This window comes from Condylura cristata, unplaced genomic scaffold (assembly GCF_000260355.1).
Source record: "Condylura cristata isolate star-nosed mole 26May11 unplaced genomic scaffold, ConCri1.0 scaffold00032, whole genome shotgun sequence".
NCBI lineage: Eukaryota > Metazoa > Chordata > Mammalia > Eulipotyphla > Talpidae > Condylura > Condylura cristata.
In genome coordinates this window covers 12,956,825-12,966,227 of record NW_004567133.1, presented here as the reverse complement: position 1 = coordinate 12,966,227, position 9,403 = coordinate 12,956,825, and the positions used below count along the sequence as shown (strand labels likewise).

At 47.9% G+C, this 9,403-nt stretch overlaps 1 protein-coding gene across 1 annotated transcript in view; it reads left to right on the top strand.

Moving 5' to 3' along the window:
• Positions 1 to 2,187: 2,187 nt before the first annotated feature.
• Positions 2,188 to 9,403, top strand: part of BFAR (bifunctional apoptosis regulator) — a 20,024-nt gene continuing 12,808 nt past the window's right edge. The window contains exon 1 of the mRNA XM_004692113.2: positions 2,188 to 2,394. The gene's annotated coding sequence lies outside the window, so the exon portion shown is untranslated. The remainder of the gene's footprint in view (positions 2,395 to 9,403) is intronic.

The window sequence follows — 9,403 nt, the reverse complement described above, 5'->3', positions numbered from 1 at the left end:
TAAGAGTTAAAACTATAAGATGCTTAAAACATAGACCAAAGCCTCATGACATGGGGCTTTTTGATGATTTGTTAGATATGACACCACAAGCACAAGCAACCAAAGAAAAAAATTGATGAAACGTGCTGCATCAAATAACATAGAATTCTATGATCAAGCCATTCTACTTCTGACACACACACACAAGAAGCAAACACAGAGACTTGAACAGTTACAGTCAGCCCTCCAGATCTGTGGTTCCACATACGCCAATTCAATCAACCTCAGCTTGCAAATTCATATGCTGTGGGTTAACCTACAAGGGTTGTCCTTGAACGTTTTTTCATACCATTATTTCCTAAACAATAGAATCTAAGAACTACTTAATAGCAATAATCTAGAGGGAGGATGTGCATAGGTTACATACAAATATCACACCATTACCTAAAAAAGAAGTTAAGGATCCATGTTTTTTGGAGCAGGAACTTGAGGGTAGGTGGGGGTGTTAGGGAACAGGTCCACAGTGGATACTCACAGAGAAGTGTAATGTTTAAAAAGATTTATTTATTTATGCATACAAGAACTGGGGTACATGACAGAGGGGAGTGAGGGGATTCATCAGAGACAGAGTGGGGAACAGAACAGGCAGATCGACGAAGTACACTGCTGAGGGTAGCAGTGGGCAAGACAGGAGAAGTCTGCCCTGTGGGTCAGCTCCCTGGCCGGGGATCAAACTCTTAGTGCAGTGGCTGTGGGTAGCTACCTCGTGTTGTGCTTTAACCCCTTGTGCCACCAGGGAGGGCCCGAGAACTATAATTGTATACTCATATTCATAGCAACATTATTCACAGTAGCCAAAAGGTGGGCACTACTCAAGTGTCTATCAACAGATGAATGGACAAAGTGGGATATACAGGACATAGACCATGGAATATTATTTGGCCCTGAAAAGGAGGGACATTGTGACACATACAGATGTAGATCTATCTGCATGCTAAGTGAAGTAAGCCAGTCATAAAAAGACAAACACTGCTTGATTTCTCTTATAGGCAGTGTTAGGGTAGTCAAAATTACTGAAACAGGAAGTAGAGAGATGGTTGTTACACTGGAAATGGGTCATGGGGAGTTTTGTTAAATGGGTGTGGGATTTCAGTTTGGAGAGATGAAAAAGTCCTGGAGATGGGTAGTGGTAAGGGCTGATGGACAATGTGAATGTGAGATGGGTGGGAACTACCATCTGCTTGCTACAAGCTGCTGACTGCAAGTCACAGGTGCATTCTGCTTAAACATCTGCCTGGTCCATAAGAGAGATAACTGTTAACCAGATCCCATCCCTAGGGAACAAGGTGGCCCCTACACCCACCCTAAGGCACCCAATCCCACCCCCCCCAAAAAACCCACCTTTTCTGATAAAAGTACAGGACATCTCCAAAGTGCAGGGAAAAGGGAGGTACCCTCCACCACCCAAAAAACCCCTCCCCTTTCTGAAGAAAGGAAACTCCTAATTCCATTACCACGCCCACAAAAGTGAGCTGTCCCCACAATGCCAGGGCTCTTCTCTGAGGCAGCCTGACTCTATGTAGTAATTCTTTGCATGAAAACTTTTGCTTATTGCTGCTGGTCTGCTCTTGAGTTGTCTGCGTGAGGACCAACGAACCTCGAGTGCTGGTAACAAGTTTTACTATGTTATGGCTCTTTCACCGGACACAAAAATGCTGGTACCTATTACCTGAAATCTCTCCAGGATTCCACCCACTTTACACGCGCACAGGACGTTGCCAATCCTTTTATTTTTGCCAATTTGACTGGGGGGAAAATGTCATTTGAAACAATTAGCTTAACAGTCTCTAAACCTTAAAGGATGTAGTGAAAGAATTTAACGAAGACAATCCGCATGAATTCTCAATGGGTCAAAATGCTGGGAAATAAGGTCAATTTCGACTCAGTTTTGCAAATGGAACTTTCTTAGCCGTGGCACCATGGTTTTTTGAATACATGTGAAAGCAAAAGAAACGTGGGGCGCACCGTGCAATCTTATAATGTTAGTTTCCTTCCTGGGGAAATCCGCTTCCTCTAAATACGGAAACACTAGCCCGGGGGAGCAGATACCGACGCCCTAAAAGTGCAACGCCCAGCCCTCAGGTCCGTCCAAGAGCAGGAAGGGGTGGGGCCGGTCCTGGACGCATGCGCCGACGTCCTGGCCAGGGAGTGGCCGCTCTAGGCAGCGGGGAGGTCGCGGGGTTGAGGGGCTTGGGAAACCAGCACGGCCTCTCCTCTATGGTCGTGGACTTGGGGCACCTCCTCTGCAGATCGTCCCTCGGTACTTCCGGAAGGGAAGCCGCCACCTCCTCTTCTGCTTCCGCGAGGGTCCAGGCTGGGGTCCGCGGCTGGAGAGGCCCGGGGACGAGCGCAGAGGTAAGCGCGGCTGGTTTGGGGAGGGGGCGAGGCGGGCTCGATTTCGGGGTGGGGTGTGGAGGACGGGTGTGGCCGGCGGCGTCGGGGGAGGTGTGCGGAGCTATCCTAGCCCCGGCCCCAGGACCTGGGCAGCAGCTGTCCCGGCCGCCCGGCGCCGACCTGGGCTCGGCCACCCTCCCCATCCTTTCGTGAGAGCCCCAAGTAGGCGCGGCCGGTCGCTGGACCTCACCTGCGTCCCCGCAGGGGTGAGGGGCAGAGCTCGCGCTCCAGGGTCTCGGCCAGACGAGGACGAGGCATCATCGCTTGCGCGCGTCTTGGAGGGGGACCGCGGGGCGCTCGACAGCCTGCAGCACCTGCCTCCCGCTGCGCCGCAGCTTGAATTGATCATGCGTCTGGTTAACGCAGAGCTGAGCTTCAGATCTAATTCGCAAGGTACTAGCCTGCCCCAGGCGGAACGATTGCTCCCGACTGAAAATAGGGCGGTGGACGTGGAGGAAGGAGAAAGTGAAACCCCAGATTCGCTGAGGTCAGGATAGATCTGGCTCTTGTGATCCCGAGCTCACAGCTCAGAAATCGGAATCTGTGCAAAAGGGAGTTTAAAAATAGCAAATGAGAGTCAGGGTGTATCTAACTGGGCGTCTCTGACGAGGCCGGGGGTGGTCCTGTCAGTGCTGACGGCGGCTGCCCCCCAACTTTGGTGGAGAGGTGCAAGCGAGAGCCCAGCTGCTGCCATGCCCCCAACTGTCTCCGTTGGGTCCAGCCCGCCGAAGCCCATTGGTCTCTCCTTTGGGGGTTGTCTCGATGTCACGCTCAGAAAAGCCAATGGAAAGGCGCTGTGCCTTCCCGGGCACACCCCAGTGCCAGTGCAAAGTGCACGTGCGGGTGGGTGGTTGCGTTTGTTTCTGTCACGCCTGTTTTGTAAACAGCCACCTTGAGCATAGGCATTGGAGCTGTGTTTCAAGTTTATGTCTCCATAAACCGTATTCCTCTAGCAGTTGTCTTTTTCTTTTATGCTCCATGTTTTGGCACTGGCCCTTCCTGCAAAGTGGAAACTCAGTAAATATCATTATTAATGATTCTGTTCATAATACCAGTCGACCACACATCAGACTCTTTTTGAGTACCGATAGCAGGATTTGCCATTTAAATTTCCTGCAAAGTACCTATTATTATCCTGATCTTATAGATGGAAAATGTGAGGTTCATGGAGGATATATTCATGGGACCTGGCTTAGAAGCCAGGTCTAGTGCACCTGGCTCTTGTTTCTGTATCAGCCTGTCAGGGACATGCTAGTCCAGATGAAAAAGCATGCTCACATGAAAGTTTTGCTAGTGCACAAAGGTAGAAAGGGTTAATCTGGTTTATCGGGAGAGTCAGGAAGGGTGGTGTTAGTGATGGAAGACTTTCAGATGACAGGGAGTTTGGGTCTTGTCAGTTGGATCCTTTTGATCAAATGATGTGGAGCCTTGTTACAGGTGCAGGGAACAGTGTGATGTGGGAAAAATCTCAAGGAATTTCTCTGTGGGACTGGAGGGTTGTGTGTGAATTGGACCATAGTAGGGATAATCACAATAGTTGTGGCAGCTGACATATTGCACTGTCAGAAACTATTCTGAGTGCTGTGCTGATCATTTTACCCTGTCTACCCTTCCAGGCAGTTATTATTGACGTCCCCATTTGACAAATGAGGAAACGGAGGCACAGCGTGGTAAAATGACTTGCCTGCGGTCACTTAGTAATTTGGTGGAACTAGATTGAACTGAATCATTCTGATGCCAGAGTTTGTACTCTGAGTTTAAAAGTGATGTGATGTTGATTGCTACTAGGTCATAAATATTCTTAGGTGACGGGCTTGCAACTATGGACTTTATTTTTTTCATGGTCAGCAAGGTTTCAAGCAAGAAGAGGGCATGATCAGAATTTTGCTTTAGGAGGATGATTCAGGCAGTGGAGAGAAGAGGAAATGAAACTGAAAGTGTTATTTAAGCTTCATTTTGTTCATACCATGTCTATACCTTGTCTGAAACATGCTTGAGCATGTGTTTATTTTAATTTACTAGCTCTCTGGTCCCATGACATCCTCATGCTAGTGATATCCTAAGAGCATGTTTAAAATGTACATTCCGGGGCCTCTCTCCTGTGTCCTTTTTTCGGTGCAACAAATTTCCCAGGTGATTCTGTTGGAAGTTTTAAGAAATTACTATGAAAAGAAGCCATATATTGGTGGGTTTGATTTTCCCATGCAAATATCTGGAGCCTATCTTTATGCCAGCTACTCTCAAGCATGATGATAGAACTCTACGGTCTGGTTCCTGACCTCCAGCAACTCACAGTTGTAGGGGAGGAAAGACTCCCCACGTGGCAGTGCCCAACCCTGAGAAGCATATGTCAGTTGAAAAGAGGTGAGTCATAACAGATTAGTTTAAAAACTGAGAATTACAGAGTGGGTTACTGGTGATCACCAGTAGATTTTGATCCCTTCCTGAGTTGCTGAGCCTCCACCATGTTCACGATAGGATAGGCTGTTGAAAATGTGCCATGACAGAAACAAGAGAGGACACAGAACCGCAATGTCCCTTTCTACTTGCTTTCACTCTTGTCCAGAGCGGCAGTAAACCACGGGGCCTCAAAGCTTAGGCAGTAATCAGCATCCAGTGACCGAGATACCTTTGCCCTGGTGACTTCTGACCCTTATCTGTCCAAAAAGAAAGTCTGTGTATTTGGAATGGAAAAATACAAGCTTTTGTAAGGCGAGAGCCTGAAAATGCTTCCCTTGTGTTACTGAAAGAACCAGTTTGGGTTTTCTGTTTTTAACAAAAATGCCAAACAGACTTCAGAACTGTCCCCTGAGCACAGTTTACTTTCCAAAACCAAACAAAACCCGACAGGGCAACAATTTCTTTGCATTTATGACAGGCACAAAGTAATCCAGACTCAGGAAAGTCTGTTTCAGAGAGAGAGTGTGCAGAAAGAGATCCTTGCACCTGCAGGGCACGCGCATAATGTCCACCTCTTGCCGCCTCTGACCGTTGCCCTGCATACTCTTGGGTTCAGTTCTTTGTATTTCAGCCACTAGAAATGGGTGGTCACTCTTTGGACATTTAATAATGACTGCAGGGTTCTGCCACGGTTTATAATGGTGTCTGTCTCCAGAGGACTTGGAGTGCCAGAAGTCGGGGTGCTCCCAGACACCCTCACCTGCACTGTGAAGGCCTTGCCGGTGTGTCTCACCAAAGCAGCCACAAGCAGATGCGCGTGTTCCAGACCAAGCACTGCTGGGTTCACGTTTCCCTCTCGGTATGGCAGTAGCAGCCCCGTGGCAAGCCCCAGAACAGCCTCGTGCTGTGAGCCCAGGCTTTAAATCAGACTGACTTTTTTCTTTTTAATTTTCAGTGTACTTTACTACAGGTCTCTGAAGTGCATATAAACCATTTTAGTGCAACATTGCATATGTAGTTCTCCTTTAAAAAACAAATCAGTCACTCTACATCATGCACGGATAGTATTCTTCCCCACTTTTTTTTTTTTTTTCGTTAATTAAGGCAGAGAAGCCATTACTGGGAAAGAATATGAAAACTTACTACAGAAACACCCCTCTTAGAGCAGCTGTGATCATAGTCATACCCTGCAATGGGCCTGGCACCGAGTCGATTGCATAAATGCCACATCACAGCTGTCAATTAAGCCACGACAGTGGTGGGCAGTTTCCCGGCCCTGGGCCCTGGTCTCAGACCAGAGCGTCCCTAGACACTGCACTGAGGCCTCACCGCCACCAGCGGCACCATTCCCAGCCGGCTGTTTCTCTGGAAATAGCCAAAGACAGAAGGTCTTGGGGATTTTCAGACTGGAAAGCTCATCCTTTGAAAGTATCCCCTTGCCCAGTAAAAAACACACAGAAAGAAAAGTATTAAAATGCTGGCTTCTGTTTCATCTTTCCTCTCAAATTTCCTGGAATGAATTCACATACCTGATCACCTGCTGCACCTCATTTTAAGCAATGCAGACTCAAATCTTAGTTTCACCTCCCAGTCTCCCTGGCATCTTCACAGACAGAGGAAACAGAAGTCATCTCCCCTTGTTGACTCAATCTGTAAATTAGAGCAGAAGAAATGGCACCTGCCTTCCTCACCCTATGCCAGTTGTGCACCTCCATAAATGAGAAGGAGCAGGGGAAGAGGCACTACCCCTAACTGTCCCCTGGAAGCCCTGGGGAATCTGGGCAGAAAAGAAGGTGGTCAGACCGTGATGTAAGACCTGCTCTGTCTCGTGTGTAAAGTGGAGACAATTCTAAGTGTTGCCCCATAGAATTGTGCCTTTCACATACGGGTCAGTAATCTCACAGCCCATTATTCTGTCGCCAGGTACTACGTAATGAGAAGAAATAGCCTAATTAGAGTCCCAAGTAAAGCCAGGATCATTTTTTTCTTACAGTGAACATTTTTGCTAAGGAATGACTGAGGTCTTTTTCAGATTGGAATCCTAGTGCATTAGCCCTAAAAGTATTATTCCTAAAATATTAAGTATGGGCCCTCCCTGGTGGTGCAGTGGGTTAAAGCACAGCACTATGATGCTAGAAGCAGCCACTTCACGAGTTCGATCCCCAGCCCAGGAGGTGACCCACATGGCATGGCAGACCTCTCCTGACCCGCCCACTGCTCCCTCAGTAGTGTATTTCTGGTACATCTGCCTGTTCTGCTCCCCACTCTGTCTCTGGTGAGTCCTCTCACCGCCCCTGCACCTCTGGCCTGTACCCCAGTTCTGTATGCATAAATAAATAAATCTTTAAAAAAAATATGATGTATATGCTATAGTCATAATGGGCATTTTGTTGAATGACAAAGTAGAGCCAAAACCATAGAGGAATGAACCAGTTTGGAGCTTACAGTCTGTAAAGAGGGAGCCCTCGGTGCATACTGAGCTCTATAATGAATGACGGTTCTCAGTTAAACTCAGAATTAGTGTATTCTTTGATAGACTCAATAAAAAAGATTGTCAGCTCTCCTCCATGGTTAGTTGGGGGTTAGAGACAGACAGGTGAGTGCCACCGCGGCTCCTGGACACAGCAATGGAGTGGTTCCTAGGTGAATCGGTGGATAAACACTTGACAAAGTCAGACAAACAAGTTTTCCTTCTTCTGGAAGAATTGCCAAGTCCACTTCAGGATGTTTAATTATTAGCAAGCGGTTACACTTGACCCACATTTTCCCCCCATAGATGTGCAGACAACACTACCTTGTCCGTTAGCCTGTTTCTTTGGGTAAACAGAAAAGGTTCGTGGTGACAGCGATCTAGGAACTGTCTCGAGGGACTGCGGTGATTGTTTCTATCAGTTGTGTGAACGGATCAAGCCCGTGAACATCTCGGAATGGCCAGGCGCGTGTTTTGTTCGTGTGTGTCCATGTCACGGTTCCCGCGCTAGTGCTTTCCGAGATTTTGTGCCATTTCTTGATTGGCACTGCCAGTTTAGATAGGGTATGTTCCTTGGGAACATCTCTCCAGGAGTTTTTCAAAGTTACATTGACATGTTAGACCTGTTAGAATTAGTTTTTGATGAAATGGAGGGGCGTGAAAGCAGTGACAACTTTAGGGTTCCTCACTCGTGTGGATCAGGAAGCGTCCCCACCTGGAAGGTGATGTGTGAGAGGGGCCCATGTTTCCTGAACACTTCCTAGGTATTCCTCATGCTTGTGACAGCCCTGTGAGGTTAGCAGTGGTTCCCCATACACTGGGAGTGGAACTGGGAGAGGGTGAGTTGTGCATCCCCCTTCTCGGGGGCTGTGGTCCAAGGCCCCCAGTAAGAGTCTGCTACCCTAAAAGTAAAGCAAACCCATGCTTTGTTTTATCCTCTCTTTTCCACCTAGAATAAAGTTTACTTTAGAAATCAGACAGTAAGAGCCGCCCTGGTGGCACAAGGAGTGAAAGTGCAGCACTGTGAAGCTGTCCGCAGCCACTGCAGTGCAAGTTCGACCCCCGGCCAGGGAGTGACCACAGGGTGCAGCAGACCTCTCCTGTGCCGCCCGCTGCTTCAGCAGTGTATTTCAGTGGATCTGCCTGTTCTGCACCCCACTCTGTTTTGGGTGGATCCTCTCACCACCACCCCCCCACCTCTGGCCTGTACACCAGTTCTTATATGCATAAATAAATAATCTTTTTTACAAATCAGACAGTAAGAATATCAACAATAACTAATAACCGGACAGTTGTAACAGTGTACCGTAATAAAAGTTATGTGAATGTGGACTCAAGCTATTTTCAGATGGAAATTGACTTGGGTGACTAAAATTGAGAAAAGTAAAACCTGGGGTGGTGGCGGCTGCTGTAATTTGTTGGCAACTTTGTGGCTCAATAAATAGAGGAACAGGAGCTCAGAACAGGTCTTCTGATTTTAAAACTCAGGGGTGTGACTCTTTGTCACACCAGGGGGTAAATAGCACCTACAAATTTTAAGTGTCTTAAAGCCTGGAAATATTTGATTCCGGAAAGAGCCCACAAACCCTCACTCTACCTGGTGTGAGCTGTGTCTCCGAAAATATGTGAGAATAAAGCCTGCAAAATCTTCAGGCTTGCCCCTTGCCCCTAGGTGCCTCCTGAACCTTTCACCCACTGAATCTGCTAAAGAGTTATCTGGCCTCCAAGCTAGAGCAGAATAGAAGCTGCAATTTGGAAAATTCTGGGGAAGCCCTGCGGGCAACTGCTTTCTCCATGATGCTCAACAGTAACAAGCAGACAGCCAGCCCAGAGGCAGGGAACTGGAAGCTGACAACTGCCAGGCTCCCGCTGACTCAGTTAACCTAGAAACATCTCTGGCCTTCGCCCCTGCAGCTGCGGCAGGGCCCTGGAGGCACAGGCAGCCCCTGAGGCCCAGCAGGTAACTGGCCAGGAAGACCAACGAGAACCAGGGTGAGGGAGCAGCTGCCGAGCTCCTCAGGGTGAGCGGCCACATCAGATGTTTGCAGCAGAAGCCAGTGATCTGGATTTTTATGTGAAATCATATATATATATATATAT